Genomic DNA, 21,705 nt, shown 5'->3' with positions numbered 1-21,705 from the left:
GGAACCTATGTCTCCAGTGGGTTATAAATGTTTCCCACAGGATTTTCAGAGACTATGGGGGTTGAACCTCCGACCCTCTAGGGGGGTCCGGGGGCATGTCCCCCCGGAACTTATTTTTGTGTGTACATTTTAAAGTTAAATGCATCAATCTGGTGCACTTTGAGAGCAAAATAAAGAGGCTAGATATATGATGAACTTTGTGCTCAAAACACAAAATCGACTAGACTAGTGCTTCCCAATCCTCTCCTCGAAGCACCCCAGCCGTTCAATGTATTTGTTAAATTCCACCACCAGCACACCTGATTCAACTTAACTAGCCCTTTATTAGTTGAATCAAGGTGTGCTGGTGGTGGAATTTAACAAATACATGGAACGGCTGGGGTGTCTCGAGGAGAGGTTTGGGAACCACTGGACTAGAGCATACATTTGAGCCATCAAAGAAATTAAGCAAAAGTAGTTACCTGTGTTGAACTGGTTTATTTTTTTAGAAAATAAAAAAACATATAGTGGATTACTATTACGACTACTACCACTGCCAATACTACTGATACATCCCTATTGGCAAACTTTATATAAAAAAAAAAATAGCAAAAAAAAAATGGTTCGTTATACAACTGTGGCGGGCCGCCACAGTCTAGGTAATTAATGGGAAACCCTGGTAAGTATGTGAAGTCGACCCTTATGGTTGACAGATCGATATGTCGTTGGCTCATGCGATGGTTGCCTAGGTCATTCCCCTGTACTCTCCTCACATTGCTGCATCTTCCTTGCTTAGTGCCTATGTCCTCGGCCAGTCAGAACACTTGTTACGTTAAAAAATCCCCATTTTCCTAACTCACTCGTATGACTTGTGAGTCGTGACTGACTTCCGAGGTTCTTTTTCAACAGTCTTGGAGGGTGACTTTGGGCGGCTATCGTATGAGGCTAGCGATATGGATTAGAAGGGGTGGGGGGGGGGAGCAGGATTGATAAGAGTTAAAGGGGAGGGGAGGGTGTTTAGGTAATATATTAGTGAGGGCGGGTCTGGGTATATTTTGTATATTCGCTTTTTTTGTCGGGATTTGGGTCAGTTTGTTGTTTTTCTTGTATTGTCATTATTGTAGTTATTGTTATTGTCAATGTTGTGTTTGTTAGAAAAAAAGAATATGAAAAAAAAGTGATCACAAATAAAAAGTTTAAAACCGTCTTTACCTTCCCTGTTTGCTATCCACAGTTTAAAACCTGACAGTCTTCCTTCCTGTTTGATACCCACTTTGACCCTTCAACCTCCCTCTCAGGGCAAAAAAGTTCCCTCTCTCAGGACGCAGTTCTAGGCCTGGGTCCCCCACATAGTTTTAAAACCTGACAGTCTTTATTCCTGCTTGATACCCACACAGTTCAATACCTGACAGTTTAGAACCTATAATAAAAGAGTAAAATAGTGCAATCTACAGTACAATCAGCAGCGGAGGCTATGGTGAAGATGTACGATTTTTGCTTATTTAAAAACATATTTAGAGATCTAGCTCCCCTAATGTCTATAGCTAGGGTGTTCCATAACTTTGGTGCATAGTTTGCAAGAAATGAAGCAAAAGTGGTTACCTGTGTTGAACTGGTTTATTTTTTAGAAAATATAAAAATATTACGACTACTACCACTGCCAATACTACTGATACATCCCTATTGCCAAAGTATCAGTCTAGGTAATTAATGGGAAACACTGAGGGAGGCACATACAACACTCATAACTATTTACAACCAGTGTCAGCGCGAGCGTACTCAAGTTGTTCGGAAATTCTGAGTGCACACTGGATGCTCTGACCAAAGAGTCAGTGTTACATTCAAGCCTAAAATATGGCTTGTGTAGGCCTTGAATGCAATGTGGTGGACACAGGACAAGACAGGAGTTTATCAAAAATAACTATTTATTTTACAGCTAACTAAATGGACAAAAAGAGTGGGAGCTGGGTGTTCCAGACTCCAAAGTTCAATAACAAAACTATAGGCAAAAAGGAAGAACAAGCCGAAAGTACAACAAGCAGTGAGAGCAGCTGAGACGCTGGAGAGCTGTGACGAGGACAAGCTCTGTGTAGTGAGGGACGAACTGCAGCCTGCACTCTGCATTTGTAGGGCGTGGTGCCTCATCACCACACCTGTGATCAATTATAAAAGCGGCCATTTTAACTACATGGAAATGACAACAGAAAGAAAACAGAAGTGTGTATCAATTAAACCACCAATTAGTGACAGCACACTTAACCACAATGTGAATATGCACCACAGACCGTAAGTATCCCTCCACCATGTGAAAGTAATACGTAACACCCCCACACCGAAAATGTATGGCCTTCTCCCAACTATAGCTCAAAGAAACCATCACCAAGAGAATGAACATAATAAATAAGGGGATACTTACAAACCTTACCCATCAAAAATTACACAACCACACACTAAATACGTGCAGTGCCTGTACCGTGTCGAGTGTGAGTCCCATTGATAGAGTTACACTCAACTGTACACCAAAAATGCAACTACACATGCTAAACACGTGTAGCGCCTGTACGGTGATGAGTGTGAGCCCCGGTCAAGACTCACACTCAACTGCGCACCAAAAAAAACTGTGACCCATTAACTGATACGGGTCACCACCATAGAGCGACAATGGGTCGGCCCCTGTCAAACACGACATTCAACTCCGCCGAATGCTCCCCACTGGAGAACATCCGACAATGTTGTTTAAGACAAGAAACAACACTGTACCGACTCTCAGGCAAATGAGACCTTACACAAGGTTCCATCGCAGCAATTGGCTGGAAAATCCCACCTCACTCATCCATTCCCACACCAACACATCATCACAAAACAAATGCTTAACCCTAACAGGCCTCTCCACCGATACAGACCTGTAAAACAGAGACTATAAACCGGAGTCGGCATGAGAGCTAAGCTCACTGCTCTCAGGACAGAAAACAGGAAAACAAAACACAGGCTTCACCTCAACAGGCCGCTCCACCGATACCGACCTGTCAAAAGGAGACGGCAAACTGGAATCACCTACCCGAAAAATAAACTCTGTGCGCTCAGGACAACCAACAGGAAAACTAAAGTCAGCATACTCCCCTGGTACCACCACAGCGCCCATCTCCTTCCCACCTGGCACTGTCAGTACAGGAGACTGTACTGAGGGCTGTACCCCTGCTAGCTGTACAGGAGACTGCGATTCACGAACATCAAAAAGCAACCGCGTTTCCCTCAAACTCTACAAAAGACAGAGATTTGTTTCCTTAAATTGCGAAATTTTTGGCGGTAAGCCTCAGGGAACAATTTATAGGCCTTAAGGATAGCCTGCTTTACCAAATTATAATCCTTATCAGGATACATTGACGCATACACGGTCTGTGCCTTACCGCGCAAAGCACTCTGAATGAGGATAGTCCATTTATCTGCTGGCCAGCTGCAACTGCTAGCTATGTCCTCAAATAATAAAAGAAAACTATCGACATCCCTTTCCAAAAAGACCGGAACCATGCTTTTCTGCCTAGCCATGTCAAAACCCGGCTCCCGTTGCACATGTACAGCACCACCATCACCTCCATTGTTACGCATCGCCATCTCCCGGTCATATGCTGCCTGGGCGCGTACCTCCTGTGCCACCTCAATAGTTTCCTGGGCCTGGGCAGCAGCTGCTCTTCTCACCCCAGCAGCTTCCTCAATAGCTTCCTGGGCCTGGGCAGCAGTTGATCTTCTCACCCCAGCAGCCTCCTCAATAGCTGCCATCTCACGCGCATTCATAAGCTCCTCATCTCGCCCCCGCGATTTTAGCCTATAGCTCTCCACTTCCAATGCATGTAGCTTTACACGCGCCCTGACATCTACATCTCCCTCATCCAGAGATGCATCTGCAGCCACACCAAAAAAAACCTGCTTATCCAGTTCCTCAATTAATTGACCTTGCAAGCTCTCCTTTCTCTGGCCTGCATCGAGGTCTATTGACAACCTAGTAGCCACCTGCATTAACTCATCCTTCGAAAAAATATTTACCTTCGCCATTGTTGGCTCTGCAACAAAATCATCAATGTCCAACGTCATTCTTACTATCCACAGTTAATGACAACAAGGAGATACAACAATTAACTGTGCACCACTCAAACGGTGTAGCACAAAAGGGATATAGTTCAATATCCTAAACACAAGCAACTCACCCACCGTTCCTACGACCTGGGGTTCAAACTCCAATTTTCCCTGTATCCACAAAAAAGGTTAGCACGTAATTAAATCACAGTGATTTAAGACACACGGCATAACTATAGCACGCAATTAAACTCACACGCAGTAGTTTAAAACACACGGCATTTCATGTCAGCACGCAATTAAATCACACTGTATTTAAGACACACGGCACAACACATACTGGATCAAAAAGGTCAAGCTCAATAATGCATACAGATCCTATACTAGAGAATCACAGCAGACACTGCTACCGGACACTAGCTACAGGCCTCTGCTAAGATGAACCACTACTAACTACACACCAGGCCACGTGAGCGGATCGGCGCGGCCGAGAAATCCGCTCTTCGCTCTTTAAAGCTTGGTCCGCTCCGCTAATCGCTCATGTTGACCCCGCCCCCAAGTCGCTCTCCGCTCGCTCACCTTGAATCGAGCGCTCCCCGCTCCCCGCGCCAGATCGCTCGGCAGTTTTTCTTTTTCTTTTTTGGAGCATGGTGTAAATGAGCTCAAACTACAACAGTCTACACCCCCTGGGCCCCTTAACAATTGTTTGTATTGAGCCGCATTGTAATTGTAGCCATTCTGCAATGTTAAATAACGTTGTTTATCCATTCACTAGTTCTATTAAGCGATGATAGGCTAGCCGAGCCACAATGCTATGGTCGCTGCCATTAACGTTAGCATGTAAGCTAACGTCAACAACAATGGCGTCGATACCTTTTCTAACAGAAGTGAGTGTGGGCGTCATAGATATCTATGGTGGGCGTCTCTACAGTGACGAAGCCTGAACCCTTCTCATTGGTTGAAAATGGCCTTCATGTTTGTACATCGCCATCTGTTGCTTTGGCATTGTACTGCATGTATATATTACATCAACAGTGTTAAACCACTGTGAGCGGCCTGGAGTGGATTGGAGCGGAGGAGAACTCTCGCTCCGGACGTCGCGCCGACTCATTTTAAAACCCACTCCTCGCTCACGTCAAAACCGCCCCCTCCGCGCCCCGCGCCGCTCACGCTCCGATCCGCTCACATGGCCTGCTACACACAGATCCTATACTAGAGAATTACAGCAGACACTGCTACTGGACACTAGCTACAGGCCTCTGCTGAGATGAACCACCCACAAGACCCTGTGGAGTCATACATATATATATAGACATTTATCCCAAAATACTGGAACAAACGCTCTTCAGTAACACAAACAAAGTGAGGTAAAACCTCTTGTGTTACACTCAAGCAACATGGAGCCCATGTTACACTCAACAAACAAATTCAAACAATTCAAACAGGTGCTCCTTACAATCTGATATGACTCACAAATAGCTTCTAAAACCTACACTGCAGTCAATGAAGGACTGCTAGGCCCACCACATGTCTAATCTAACAAAAATACTTACATCAGGTCCTAACACACTAATTATATTCTCCGGCCCCCTAACCTACCTATACTGAAAGCTAATGCACTGTAGACCTAGCTTTCTTCAACCACACCTGCTACCAGCCAAAGATCATATCGACCATACACCCGTCAAGCATAATTATGGTACTAATCCTTTCAATGACCGCCCCAGGGGTAAGTGGTACACAGGAAGCTAAAAACAGCCAGAAAACAATGAAATTACCTACTTGTGGTGTCCACTAAACTAAATATTTTAAAGCATACCAGTAGTCAAATCAAATTATAAATTAAGAGCATACTCCCCTGTTTGAAGACCGGCTAGAGCCCCCATGTTACATTCAAGCCTCAAATATGGCTCGTGTAGGCCTTGAATGCAAAGTGGTGGACACAGGACAAGACAGGAGTTTATCAAAAATAACTTTATTTTACAGCTAACTAAATGGACAAAAAGAGTGGGAGCTGGGTGTTCCAGACTCCAAAGTTCAATAACAAAACTATAGGCAAAAAGGAAGAACAAGCCGAAAGTACAACAAGCAGTGAGAGCAGGTGAGACGCTGGAGAGCTGTGACGAGGACGAGCTCTGTGTAGTGAGGGACGAACTGCAGCCTGCACTCTGCATTTGTAGGGCGTGGTGCCTCATCACCACACCTGTGATCAATTAGAAAAGCGGCCATTTTAACTACATGGAAAATGACAACGGAAAGAAAACAGAAGTGTGTATCAATTAAACCACCAATTAGTGACAGCACACTTAACCACAATGTGAATATGCACCACAGACAGTAAGTATCCCTCCACCATGTGAAAGTAATACGTAACAGTCGGTTATCAGAGCGGAGCAGATTTTCAGAGTGAATTTATTAACTCTCCTTAACTAAGGGCCCGTTTTTATCTTTTCCTGTTTTCGGATATGAATTTTCCTGTTTTCGGATTTCTCTTTTTTATTTTCCCGTTTTCGGATTTCTCTGATTTAATATTTTTTCCTTTTGGATTTAACAAAAAAATAAACAATACAAAATTATGTTTTTAATTAACTTTAATAATAGTACATCTGCAAACAGTGCCAGTTAGGGATGCTCGATATTGGCTTTTTTACCTATACCGATATTGTCCAACTCTTAATTTCCAATACCGATATCAACCGATACCGATATATGCAGGCTTCTATCCTCCCTACGACCGGCCAGTGGGGGGCACATGCGAGCAACGATCAAGACAGGGGAGGGGGGAATTGGAGAAAAAAGTGGACACAGACGATACTGCCACCTGGTGATATTCGATCGGCATTGCAATTCCAATTTATACAAATGACCCAGGGACTGCTAGAATGACCTGGATGATGATTTAAAACGGGGATCAGAGGAAAAAGATCAAAGGCTAAAAACATAATATTACATAATACCGATAATCTAGCGTTGATTTCAGATTGATTGTTGATCCAAGCGAGGAATGGCACGATTCCTAGTGAAATGCACTAAAACGCTGTTTAGCTGCGTTTCCTGGGATTACACAGAATTACTCTAAAACTATACTCATAGTTCAGCGACCAAGAGATTTCTGAGCAGAGGAAGGACGTTGATAGTAAATATATAATAAATATATGTATTATTATTATAGAGTATAAAAAGGCTCAAGCGGTGATAAGTTGTCAAAATAACAAATGTCATATTTGAGAGGATATTATTCAATTATTGTAAGAACAACACCATTAGATAACATATGGAGAATGATTAAAAGGATGAGGAGGGGCATACGATATACAAATCTTCCTATAGTTTTAGAGTGATCCTGTCTAATCCCAGAAAACGACGATATACAGTTAAATGTGATTTTCACTAAAAGCATTGTCGTTTCTCGCCTGGACACGCTACTATTTCCAAATCAAATATATAAAATAGGTATTATGTTTCATCAGGAATGCATGAAAGGCGGGGGGGTTGTTTTTGATGCTTTGATCGTCACCAACGGCATATGGAGTAACGTTACAGACACATGTTGCGATCGAGGTGAAATCATGGTTGGATCAAAGCAGGATTGATATCATTTAATCCTTACCTTCACTAGGAGGTACCCCAAAAAGAATATTCCAATTGTCTGATCGCGAGTCCAAGTACCGGTGTCCATCGTGTCGCCAACATAATCCACCACAACAGATGCATCAGAGGATTTGATGCTTCTCAATGGGATCGGGATACCCGCCCACCACGCCGACAAAGAAAAGTGGGCCCGGAGAAATTTGATCGACCCACAGGCCAAGATATAATGTTTCAAAGGGTGCTCGATACTGCCACCTGGGTGGATGCGGCCGGTATTGCACTTTGGCATTCTCAGGATGATTCCCCATGTTAACCCCGAGTCCGTGTGCCTGTAATGAATGGAAATATCGAATAAAAGAAATAACGATGAAAACCCAACTATACTCTGGTCTGGCGCTGAACGGTCGGCGAGATAACCCGACTATCATCGGGTCTGGTGTCCAAAGAGTTAACGGTCTAGTTTTCACACAATATTACCTTCTGTGGCTGCTGAGAATGACATATTTTTCTACTTTTTCTCCTCCTTTTTTCTGTATTTTTCTCCCATCCCAATTGAGTCGTTATGCCAATTCCCCCCTCCCCTTCCTGGTCGTTGCACGCATTTCCCCCCCACTTGCCGGTCTAGGGAGTGTTGATAGATACTATCACATGTCCCCTCCGATACATGCAGAGTCAGCCAGCCGCTTCTTTTCACCTGACAGCGAGGACTCTCACTGGGGGAGCGTAACGTGTGGGAGGCTCACACTACTTCCCTCAGTTACCTCCCTCGCTGAGCATGCGCCCTGACCGACCTGTAGGAGTCGCTGTTTACAACGAGCAGGATACACACCCGCCGGCTTCCCACCCGCTAACACTGCCAATTGGTTAGTATGGATGACCGACCAAGCCGGAGGTACCGCTGACAGCTGGATTCGATACCAGTGTCTCTGCGGTGGTAGGCAGGTGCTTAGTCCGCTGTGCTACCCAGCCTCCCCCTGAGAATGACATATTGATGATTAAATTATTTACATTTAGTAATTTAGCTGACTCTTTTATCCAAAGTAACTTACAAGTTCTGTATGACAAGTCAGCAGGAAGGGTACAACTCTTTCAGCTGAGTAACAATGTTCATCAAACAGTGTTGAAACTTGGGTGCTGCAGTGTTGAGTGCATAGTATTAGAGACACATTAGTATAGTAGGTAGTAATATAGACCAAGAAGATTAATTAGTGGAAGAGTGCATGATAGTAGAAGACGGTAAGTTAATACATTTTTTTTAACTCTTTAATTTGCTACTTTTAATTTCAGATATTGATTGAAGAAGTATGTTTTTAGTAGACTGCGAAAGATTTGTCGTGATTCGGCTGTCCTAACTAAATTATCATATGCCCTTATTTCTAGACTCCCTTGCCTTACACCTGATTATCTGTGAAGAGGAGGTTCCCCCTGAGCAGCAGGAGAGGAGCCCCAGTCCTGACCAGGAGGAGCCAGACCCCCAACAGATTAAAGAGGAACAGGAGGAACTCTGGATCAGTCAGGGGGGAGAGCAGCTTCAAGGTCTGGAGGAGGCTGATATCATTAAGTTCACATTCAACCCTGTCGCTGTGAAGATTGAACATGATGAAGAGAAACCTCATTCCTCACGGTTCAGCCAAACCCAGGACCCAGAGTCCCTACAGATTAAAGATGAACTACATCAAGGGCTGGAAGAAGCTGATCGCTCCAATATCACAGAACACCCAGTGAAATGTGAAGATGACGAGAACTATCTGCCCTTCCAGCCTCTTCAAACACAGAGGGAGAAAAACAGAGAAGCTTCCTCTTTACCCAGCACCTCAACTGAACAGATGAAAACAGAACCTCAGGGAGGATCAGAAGCAGCCAGTAACATAAATCCAGCTGGTGAATTAGAACCAACTAGAGATGGCCAGCTCCTCTCTTCAGGCTGTTCTGGAACTGAGACTGATGACAGTGATGATCCAAGTTCTGGAACTGAGACTGATGACGGTGATGAATGGAAGGAGAGTGGGCAACCAGGTTTGCTGACTCTGAAACAAAAGCCGTCTAACAGCAGTCCTGGGTTCAGTAGGAAGGCAGATCTGAAGACACGCATAATAACTCCTACTGGAGAGAAACCATTTGTTTGTTCCGTTTGTGGGAAAGTGTTCAGTAGGAAGGAACATATGAAGGCACACATGAGAACTCATACTGGAGAGAAACCATTTGTTTGTTCCGTTTGTGGAAAGGGGTTCAGTGTGAAGATAGCTCTGAAGACACACATGATAACGCATACTGGAGAGAAACCATTTAGTTGTTCCGTTTGTGGAAAAGCGTTCGGTGTGAAAACACATCTGAAGGCACACATGATAACGCATACTGGAGAGAAACCTTTTAGTTGTTCAGTTTGTGGAAAAGGGTTCAGTGTGAAGAGAGCTCTGAAGACACACATGATAACTCATACTGGAGAGAAACCATTTGGTTGTTCAGTTTGTGGAAAAGGGTTCAGTATGAAGGCAGATCTGAAGAGACACACGAGAATTCATACTGGAGAGAAACCATTTAGTTGTTCCGTTTGTGGAAAAGGGTTCAGTGTGAAAACACATCTGAAGGCACACATGATAACTCATACTGGAGAGAAACCATTCGGTTGTTCAGTTTGTGGAAAAGGGTTCAGTATGAAGATAGCTCTGAAGACACACATGATAACTCATACTGGAGAGAAACCATTTGGTTGTTCAGTTTGTGGAAAAGGGTTCAGTATGAAGGCAGATCTGGAGAGACACATGAGAATTCATACTGGAGAGAAACCATTTAGTTGTTCAGTTTGTGGAAAGGGGTTCAGTGTAAATATAGCTCTGAAGACGCACATGATAACTCATACTGGAGAGAAACCATTCGGTTGTTCAGTTTGTGGAAAAGGGTTCAGTATGAAGATGGCCCTGAAGACACACATGATAACTCATACTGGAGAGAAACCATTCGATTGTTCAGTTTGTGGAAAAGGGTTCAGTATGAAGGCAGATCTGAAGAGACACACGAGAATTCATACTGGAGAGAAATTTAGTTGTTCAGTTTGTGGGAAAGCGTTCAGTGTCAAGAAATATCTGCCGACACACATGAAAACTCATACTGGAGAGAAACCTTTTAGTTGTTCAGTTTGTGGGAAAGGGTTCATTTTGAAGAATCATATGACGAGACACATGATAACACATACAGGAGAGAAACCATTTAGTTGTTCAGTTTGTGGAAAAGTGTTCGGTAGGAAGGGAGCTCTGAAGACACACATGATGACTCATACTGGAGAGAAACCTTTTAGTTGTTCAGTTTGTGGGAAAGCGTTCAGTGTGAAGGCAGATATGAAGAGACACACAAGAATTCATACTTGAGAGAAATTTAGTTGTTCAGTTTGTGGGAAAGCGTTCAGTGTGAAGGCAGATCTGAAGAGACACACAAGAATTCATACTTGAGAGGAATTTAGTTGTTCAGTTTGTGGGAACATTAGGAAGATGGGTCTGAAGATGCACGAGAACGCATGAAGGAGTCTAGGAGTCGACTTGAAAAGAAGAGAGGGAACAGGTCCCAAAACACAGTTTACAGTACATCCAGGAACCCCATGTACCCCATGTACCTGTACTAAGCAGTATACTCAATAGGAATCCCATGTACTTATACTAAGCAGTATACTCAATATAAGTACTTTGTTTTATGTCACTATTCTGCTCCAGGTGCTGATTATGAGGTAGCCTCACCAGAGACTCTTTACTAGTATCTGGAGCATCAAAACAGAGGATTTGGAAGTAGCTTTCTTGTATTTAGCCCAGCGGTTCTCAAACTACGTGTCGCGCATTGGCAACAACAAAAAAATATCAAGAGAAAAACCGACTAGCCCAACTCGGATCGTGTTTTCCACCTGGCAGCTGTTTGTATTTGCCTTGTCTAGCCCCTTCAAGATTCAACAGATTTATTAGTCACATACATACACGAGACATGTAGTGAAATGAAGGCCTTGCCCGTCTTGATTGTGCAAAAAAATACAAATAATAATAGAATAAAATAGACATGATAAAATATGCTAAGCTTACGAATTAAAGGTAATGAGTCCTATATACACTACTATACAATATACACTTATGCTATATGTAACTATACTAACTACTATACAAAAACATAGTTTTTTATAAAGTTTTATAAAGTGACCTTTGCTTTTTCCTAAAGTGACCTGTAGTGTGTTTGTGTGAGTGCAGGATGTGTGGTGTGTGTGTTCATGTGTGCTTGTGTGTAGAGAGATCAGTCTTCTGATGTCTGTTTTGTGTGTAACCTGGACACACTTAATTGATAGGTTTGCTGTCAGAAGCGCGGAGAGAGAGAAAAAGATTTTCCTTGCAGACAAAAACAACCCATTGGAGAAATGTGCTGATAATGAATGGCTGGCACAGCTGGCATGTCTAGCCGACATCTTTGACCGCCTCAATGCGTTGAATCTGTAAAATGGAGAGCTGGATTAAGAAACTCCGTTTGTGGCACTCCAGAATAATCAGCAGAGATTTGGGGGTATTTACTCTGCTTGATGGCTTTTTGGAGGAACAGAATGTTGCAAAAAATATTTTGAAGCCCATCATCTGTAGCCACATAGAAGGGCTCATTGAACAATTTTGGAATTATCTTCCCGAAAGACAACCGGATCCATGATCCGTTCATTACGCATGACGCAGCAGGCCTCCCACTGTCTGAGCAGGAGGCGCTCATTGATCTTTTGTGTGACGAGCTGTTCACTGGACAGGCCCTCAAAGTTCTGGATATCAGTCCGGAATGAGTACCCAGTGTTTAGGGCTGCAACAATTAGTCGACATAATCGACAATGTCGATTATAAAAAAATCGTCGACGAGGAATTGTTGCGTCGATTAGTCATACGTTTTTTTTTTTTTTTTTTGCACTAACTATCTTTGTGAAAGTGGCTTCTCAGCTCTGGTCCAGCCAGCTGAAGACTTCTTAGCTTAACATAACAGACGACAGTAAGTTTGGGGGAACTAATGGGATAACTGGGGATGTTGTTTGGTCCTGACAAGAGTCTCAAAGCAACTCTGAGGTCATGCTCAATGTCCAATCTGTTCCTCTGCTCTGTATTCAGCTGGACCAGAGCTGAGAAGCCACTTTCACAAAGATAGGTAGTGCAAATCTTTTTTTTTTAAATAATAATTTTTTATTTAATTCTTTTTTTAATATAATTGTTTTTCGATTAGTCGACTAATCGAAAAAATTATCGACAGATTAGTCAACTACCAAAATAGTCATTAGTTGCAGCCCAAGATTAGTCGACTACTAAAATAGTCATTAGTTGCAGCCCAATGTGTAATGCTGCGTTGAGAAAGCTTGTCCCCTTCGCATCAAAATACATTTGCATCTGTGAGGCCGGAATTTCGGCACTGACATTAATAAAGAAATCTCAGCACAACTTAGCTGCGTATAATGGAACTGTTCAAATGTACAAGCAAGACCCTTCCCATTAAGTCTTTTTATTTTTTTTTTATTCTTGAAAAGCGCATGTGAACGCATTTTCTTTTCTTTTATTATGTTCTGGCAACATATTTTGGCTAAATATGCTTCGTTTATAAATGTGTATACAGAAACTATTCTGTTGCTTTTGTTGATAATATTCATTAATTTCATTGATAACAGTGCTGTAATTTAATTTTCTAATAAATATGCATGATCAAGTTCAACGTGTGCTTTTATTTTGATATTCCTTATTTCCACGTTGAAATTACGCTATACATTTAGTTTGTGGTAGGGTTGTGGTATAAAAAAAGTTTGAGAACCCCTGTGTTAGCCAATGGTTCTCAACCAGGGGTCCTTATGGATTATCCTGGTCATATGTTTTACTTTCTACTAGGGCTGCAACGATTAGGGTTACGATGTCGATTATGAAAAATCGTCGACGAGATATTGTTGCGTCGATTAGTCATTTAAAAAAATATATATATATATATTTTTTTGCACTACCTATCTTTGTGAAAGTGGCTTCTCAGCTCTGGTCTAGCCAGCTGAAGACTTTTTTTTTTTTTTTTTTTTTTAACTTTGACCAGTCAGCTGGTTCTTTTCGCGTTTATCGCTTTTTCTGGTCAAGTATGACCGACAGATACAGGTTGAATGGGGTATAGATGGGGGGAAAGACACTCTGAGAAAATACGGCGAGTCCGGGAGTCGAACTCGTGTACCCCAGATCCGTGACGCGCACGGTTGTCCCCGACGCCGAAATAGCGTTCGAGGTACGCGGTGAGCTACTGGAGCTCCCCCAGCTGAAGACTTCTTAGCTTAACATAACAGACCGACAGTAAGTTTGGGGGAACTAATGGGATAACTGGGGATGTTGTTTGGTCCTGACAAGAGTAGGGCTGTCCCCGACTAAGGATTTGGATGGTCGACTAGGATTGGCCAAAATTTGCCGTTAGTCGACTATTGGTCTATTGGACTATTTTCATTTGGGCTTTGGGGGGTGCTTAATGTCTGAAGGCGTCGACTGAAGGCTTCTTGTCCTCTGCAAAAGCATGCACTTGGTCCACTGATGGATACATCTTGATATTTGTCTAGTCTAGTGTGTTCATTAGATGGGTGAAATCCTCTTTCAGTGCCTCTGTGCCTGTTTTCATAGGCAGTTAGCCTCTGGTATGCGTGCCATTAGCGTTAGCCACGCTTCTAGGCCTATTTTCTTTTGGAAAGAATGATAAAAAAAAAATATTAATACGTTTTTTTTTTTTTATTATTATATTCGACTAAGAGTCGACTACGGCCCCTTTCGACCGATTAGTCGACTAATCGATTAATATGGGTCAGCCCTAGACAAGAGTCTCAAAGCAACTCTGAGGTCATGTTCAATGTCCAATCTGTTCCTCTGCTCTGTCTTCAGCTGGACCACTTTCACAAAGATAGGTAGTTAAAAAAAAAGAAAAATTATATATATATATATTCTTTTTAATATAGTTGTTTTTCGATTAGTCGACTGATCGAAAAAATAATCGACAGATTAGTTGACTACCAAAATAGTCATTAGTTGCAGCCCTACTTTCTACTGTTATCTGTTTTGGCCAATGGTTCTCAACCAGGGGTCCTTATGGATTATCCTGGTCACATGTTTTACTTTCTACTGTTATCTGTGTTAGCCAATGGTTCTCAACCAGGGGTCCTTATGGATTATCCTGGTCATATGTTTTACTTTTTACTGTTATTTCAGCTACAGAGTTCTGGTCTAAATCACATCCAACTGCAACAATCTCCTCAAATCAAATTGGGGTCCAAAGCCTAATTTATATCAATTTAGGGTCCTCCCAAAGAGTGAGAACCACTGTAAAAATAAAAACAAGGCAAACTAGTTTTGCTTTCGTCCTCTAAATCAGAGGAGGAAGGAGAATGAGTTAACTCTTTACATTCTGCAAATGAGTTTATATGAAGACGTCCGCTGCCCCTGCCTGCCAGGGATTGCATGCACCTTGTAGGAGTACCTGCAACAGGTGGAGGAGAGGAGTGTTCCTGCAACAGGTGGAGGAGAGGAGTGTTCCTGCAACAGGTGGAGGAGAGGAGTGTTCCTGCAACAGATGGAGGAGAGGAGTGTTCCTGCAACAGGTGGAGGAGAGGAGTGTTCCTGCAATCAGGGTGGAGGAGAGGAGTGTTCCTGCGACAGGTGGAGGAGAGGAGTGTTCCTGCGACAGGTGGAGGAGAGGAGTGTTCCTGCAACAGGTGGAGGAGAGGAGTGTTCCTGCGACAGGTGGAGCAGAGGAGTGTTCCTGCGACAGGTGGAGCAGAGGAGTGTTCCTGCAACAGGTGGAGCAGAGGAGTGTTCCTGCAACAGGTGGAGGAGAGGAGTGTTCCTGCAACAGGTGGAGCAGAGGAGTGTTCCTGCAACAGGTGGAGCAGAGGAGTGTTCCTGCGACAGGTGGAGCAGAGGGCCTCAGATCATACTTGGTAGATGTCGAGGGGACATTCTACCGGCTGGACCTGCGGCCAGCGGAGGGGGATGCGACCGGATGCCACCCTGAGTGAGCAACACAGCAGCCCACCTGATGGGAAACACTGCAGTCCGCCCGACAAAGTGATGGACTTAAACACGGACAGTAACGCTAGCACCCAGGAGGTCAGGCCGTTCAGGCGGAGCGGCCTGCAGAGGACCCTGCACCAGAGCACAGGACGCCCAGTGGCAGGCTGGTGAGAGCGGAGCGGCCTGCAGAGGACCCTGCACCAGAGCACAGGACGCCCAGTGGCAGGCTGGTGAGAGCGGAGCGGCCTGCAGAGGACCCTGCACCAGAGCACAGGACGCCCAGTGGCAGGCTGGTGAGAGCGGAGCGGCCTGCAGAGGACCCTGCACCAGAGCACAGGACGCCCAGTGGCAGGCTGGTGAGAGCGGAGCGGCCTGCAGAGGACCCTGCACAGGATGCCCAGTGGCAGGCTGGTGAGAGCGCCACACAGACTGGACCTAGTTATGTTTTCATCCTTGGTATAAAAAAAATTAGAAAAGTAAAACATGAAGGAGATTTGTTTATGTTTGATTATGTGGTACCAATAAGGATTTGGTCAGGTTAGAATTGTATTGTTTCTCTTGCAATAATAAGAATTTGGAATGTTTTCAGCCAGGTAATTATTATCTAAAAGAAATGTAATAAAAAGGAGATGTTACAAGGTATGGTTATGTTATAACCCCCTCTAGGGGGGTGTTTGGTTGGTACGTCCCAGCAGGGACCAGAAAGTAATCTGATGCCCATGTGCGGTTGGTTGCAATACAGATGCACAGTAAACAAGTAATCGTTATTTCACACAAACAGTAACACTATAATAAACGCTGATTCTGTTGTTTGTACTCGTTAGATAGAAGTCCTCCATGAAGACGATCAACTAGAACCTGCCCCCAACCTTGCCGTGAGCAAAGAGCAAATCTCTTATAATCTGAAGGCAGTTTAGAGAAGACTGAGATATTTACTCGCGTATAAATTGTTATATATCTGACTATATTCAATATCCAAATTGTCATGGTTATCAATAATGAAAGGTAGAACATCTTTCAATGGTTTTATTCGAAGTGAATTAGCAATTTACAGACAGGAGACATTGCAATGTGGGTCATTACAATGGGCAGACATTCTAGGTTCTGCCAAGATCAGAAAGTAACAAAGTGACTTATATCTCGTCCATTAGCCAATGGAAATGCATCTTCAGAAATAGGATCAGAGAAACCAGACCAAATAGAGAACAGGTATTGGTCGCTAGTTAGGGTTGTGTGTTACAAGTTAACTGAGCTCAATATTATTAGAACACAGATTCTCGTCTCCTAACAGGAATGTGTGGCTTTTACATTCCCTGTGTGCACACTTCAGAATACAGGGCCAACACAGTAAATAACAGTTGATTGTACACACTTGTACACAGCTCAGCATTCAATACCATAGTCCCCTCCAAACTCATAGCCAAGCTCAGGGACCTGGGCTTGAACTATGACCTGTGCCAGTGGGTCCTGGACTTCCTGACGGGCAGACCCCAGGTGGTAAGAGCCGGCAACTGCACCTCCTCATCCATCACGCTCAACATAGGGGCCCCCCAGGGCTGTGTTCTGAGCCCCCTCCTCTACTCCCTGTACACACATGACTGCGTAGCACAGCGGAACAGCAACACCATCATCAAATTTGCTGATGACACAGTAGTGGTGGGCCTGATCTCTGCCAACGACGAAAGGGCCTACCTGGAAGAGGTAGAGAACCTGTCACAGTGGTGTCAGGAGAACTGCCTCTCCCTGAACGTCAGCAAAACAAAAGAGATGGTTGTGGACTTCAGGAGGTCGGGGGTCAAGGACTACAGCCCCCTCAGCATCGACGGGGCACCAGTTGAGAGAGTGAACAGTTTCAAGTACCTCGGAGCCCACATATCCGAGGACTTGACATGGACCACACACATTGACAGTGTTGTGAAGAAGGCACGACAACGCCTCTACTTCCTCAGGCGCCTAAGGAAGTTCCAAGTCAGTCAGAAGATCCTTAGGAACTTCTACTCATGTACAATAGAGAGCATCCTGACCGGCAACATCACCTCCTGGTTTGGGAATAGCACTGCACAAGACCGTAGCAGACTACAAAGAGTGACACGTTCAGCCGAACGCACAATTAGAGGGGGGCTTCCCACCCTCCAGAACATTTACAACAAGCGGTGCAAGGGGAAGGCTAAGAGAATTATTAAGGACTCGAGCCACCCGAACAACTGCCTCTTTGAACTGCTGCCGTCAGGCAAGCGATACCGGAGTCTTATGGCGAGCACAGAAAGACTCAGAAGGAGCTTCTATCCCCAGGCCATCAGGCTGCTAAACGAACAATAATCGCTAAACGAACAATAATCACTATGCAACAACCATCAAATGCACACAGCACACACACCCACACGCACACACACACTCACTCAAACAAACAACACACTGCAGCACCCACTCTCCACACTTTAGATCACACAAACACACTTACACTTTATATTTATTGATAAAGGATTTGCACTACAACTCGTACACCTACTGTGAATTGTACCTAAACTGCACCTTGTCCATTTATGCCTTGCACTATATAGTATTGTATATTAGTACACTGCACAGTATTGTATATTGTATGGTAACTACGTCTACGAACATTGTACATATGTCTAAACTGAACACTGTGACCTCTTTTTTTTTTTCTTCTAATTTTTACTATGTTTTTATTTCATACTTATCTTGTCATGCACAGTCTCTGGAGCGCAACAGTAAGAAGCATTTTGTACAAAAGTATTCTGTACTTCTGTATGACAACTATTAAAGAAACTTGAAACTTTAAAGGGGAACTTCACACAAAAAACAATACTGATTTATTTTGCACACAATCTCAGACACATCCTAAAACTCTAAACAATTGTGCACACATTAATTTAGTTTGGCAGTTATCGAGAGTATCACACCATCAGGGGAGGAAACAAACTTTTTGGCTTACCAGCCAACTGGCGAGTATCTGATTTTTTTTACCAGCCAAACAGATTTTTTACCAGACGAAAAAAATCGCTAATTGTGATAATTACTTCTTTGTATGTCAAGCCGCATCAATGTTGTGTATGCATCTGGGTAGGCACACTGTGCCTTTAAGACAGTACGGTGGTCTTATGACAGTGCTGTGAAGTACCGTCAAGTGTTGTGGTAACGTCAGTTGGGTTGGTGTGCTGTTGTGCACAGTGCACTGGTTGAGCTAGCCCCTTTCGTGACTGCGATGTGCAAGCCAGGGGCTTTTGAGCATGAAATAAAATGTCTAACCTTACGTCGTAGTCCGGTGCTTTTTTGGAAACATAGTCATAACAGATACACCTAGCTGGCTGCTTTGAGCACACGGGGCTAACGTTAGCTAGCAAGCAGCTATAGCTAAAATGCTAACTAGAAGCTAACCACTGTATACAGTTCCAGTAGACTAACATTACACCTCTGTGATTTAAATGTGTCCTTAGTAACTTATACTCGAGGGTTGTACTAGGGTTGGATGCAGTTCCCCGTTGGTCAGTCTGTCTGTTTTCCATCTTCTGCTGTGTTTAACGTTATCTGTTTGCGAGTGCTCCTGATGGCTAGCCTAGTACCGCGGGACTTTTATTATTATATGTCCGCGGGTTGGCCAGTACTGCGCAAACGTTTATTAAACATTATATGTCCGCGGGTGGTCTTGTGCAGTGCTCTCATGGCACTGTCAACTAAAGCGAACACTCAGAAGACGCGCACCGTTTGCCAGTGCAGTGATTGCAGAATGTTTTATTTTTTTGTATACTCGCCAGCAGGGGAGGAAACTACGGTAACTTTTTGGCTTACCAGCCAACTGGCGAGTATCTGATTTTTTTTACCAGCCAAACGTAAAAAATACCCGCATTTGGCGGGTAAAGTGGCCTAATTTCCTCCCCTGCACACCATCTTCGGCGGCTTTGACGCGCTCTCTCATCCGGCTTCAACATGGACGGTCGCATTTTACGTAGCTCCCGTAACCAACGCAACAGATCAACAACAAAAAAGTACTTTGCGCATTTTCTACTTTCCCTCCTGTGGATTATGGATTTGTACCTGAATTCACAACTCAAGCAGCAACACCAGACAGAAGTGGAGGGTAGCGAAAACGCAAATCAGCAGTCCCATTGCGACTTCTACTTGATAACGGGCATGGAGAGGAAACATCCAGCCCTCGGAGCCACGACCATCCACACAGTACTTACTGCAAATCCGGAACGAAAGAAATTACCCCCGACAGGCAAGTGTAATAAGAGATCAATGTTTTTGTTATATCTGCTCATGTCGCGTGACATACATCAGAACCCTGGTCCCGTAATGACACGGAACCAGAGACTACAGTTAAATCTGCTGACTCAAGAAGCAGCAGCCAGCACAACAGATCAACTGCTACACACACAGACGGCGGCTAACGACATGATCAACGGCAACATTCCTCCTCTGCCACCTCTGCAAAAGAACCCACGAGAGGCCACAGCGAGAGGGAAGGAACCGGGGTTCAGAACCGAGGCGCCCAGCACGTCGCGGGGACAAAACAGCGAGGCATCGCTCCTTACACCGGCGCGGGCCGCAACTGACGCTTCAGCCAGCAGCTGCACCAGCCGACCAGCAAGCGGCGACACACCCTCACCGAAGCCCCAGCAGACTTGGCGAGAGGCTAGAGGGAGAGCGGCGCGGGACATCGAGACCATCGAGGACCCGACGGTTAGCTTGGCTGGCCCCGCCATGCCAGCTAGTCTACCCGGGCCGAGGCCAGGACAAAAGGCACCCCCCCTCCCCCACAATGGAGTACAATCAGACATATCTGTAAACAACCAGCCCCCCCTCCCACATCGCGGGCTTTCACACAAAGAAATACAGACTCAAGCAAAGGACAAAGAATCACCCCCTCCCCCCCTCCCCACCCACGCCACAAACAGCAACAACGCCCCCCCTCCCCCCACCACAGGACAGGACACAAATGAACAGAGTTACCTCAAGTGTGACGACGTCAATCTGATTACCAGCAAAAATGGACTTCACATATTTCATCTTAATACAAATAGCCTGAGACCTAAACTGGCTGAAATCAAACAGTTGTTTTTAAACGGTAAGGCTAACATATTGTGTTTCACAGAAACAAAATTAGACTCATCTGTACAGGATCCAGAGATTGAAATTGAAAACTACTCAATAGTCAGGAGGGATAGGAACCAGTATGGAGGTGGCGTCTGTGTGTATATACACAAGGATACCAAATACATCAACCGTACTGACCTTAACCATGATGAAATTGAAACTGTTTGGATTGAAATCTTATTAGACAGGGCGAAACCAGTACTAGTAGGCACAATCTATAGACCACCAGAACAGAGTGGCTTTTATGACACACTTGATGGGTGTTTAGCTGGGGTGGAGGGGGTAGAAAAAATTCTTATTGGGGACTGGAACACGGATATGATGCGTAAAGCAGCACCCGTCTTCAAGGCCTTCAGTAGATTTTCTGATCTGCACGGTTTCAGCCAGCTAATCACCCAACCCACAAGGGTATGCGATTCGACACAAACCACCATTGACCTCATTTTGACCTCTGACAAGTCAATGATCTCCAATAAAGGGGTGATAGCATGCGGGTTAAGTGATCATTATATGATTTTCTGTACCCGCAAAAAGCTAAAACAGAAGGCCGGCTGTCACAAAACAGTCACATCTAGAGACCTCAAAACTTACTCTAGAGAGGCCTTTAACCTAGAACTGGGGAGCTTGGACTGGTCAGATGAACTCAGTGGTACACAGGTTGAAGAAACATGGCTTGGATTCAAAACCAAATTCACAGCAATACTCAACAACATGGCACCGATAAGAACCACCAGGGTTAAAAATCGCGCTGAGGCATGGATGCACACTGAAATACTGGCCGCTATGAAAACCAGAGACAAAAAATGCTCTGAACTTCATAAAAGTCAGACAAAGCTTTCCAAAAGCTCAAACAGTGAACTCCAAGCCCACGTGGTTGAACTAAAAATCCAAAGAAACAGACTAAGAAATGACGTAAACACCATGATCAGAACCGCAA

The 21,705-nt window shown here is 44.2% G+C and overlaps 1 long non-coding RNA gene across 1 annotated transcript in view; it reads left to right on the top strand.

The window, feature by feature from the left end:
* The window catches only part of LOC311238100, an 86,091-nt gene extending 75,580 nt beyond the window's left edge, over positions 1–10,511 (top strand). Inside the window, exon 4 of the long non-coding RNA XR_014620320.1 lies at positions 9,022–10,511. This is a non-coding gene — a long non-coding RNA (uncharacterized lncRNA). The remainder of the gene's footprint in view (positions 1–9,021) is intronic.
* The last annotated feature ends 11,194 nt before the right edge of the window (positions 10,512–21,705 follow it).

This window comes from Notolepis coatsorum (genome assembly GCF_963971535.1).
Source record: "Notolepis coatsorum genome assembly, chromosome: 1".
Taxonomy (NCBI): Eukaryota; Metazoa; Chordata; class Actinopteri; order Aulopiformes; family Paralepididae; genus Notolepis; species Notolepis coatsorum.
This window is presented reverse-complemented; position numbering and strand designations above follow the sequence as displayed.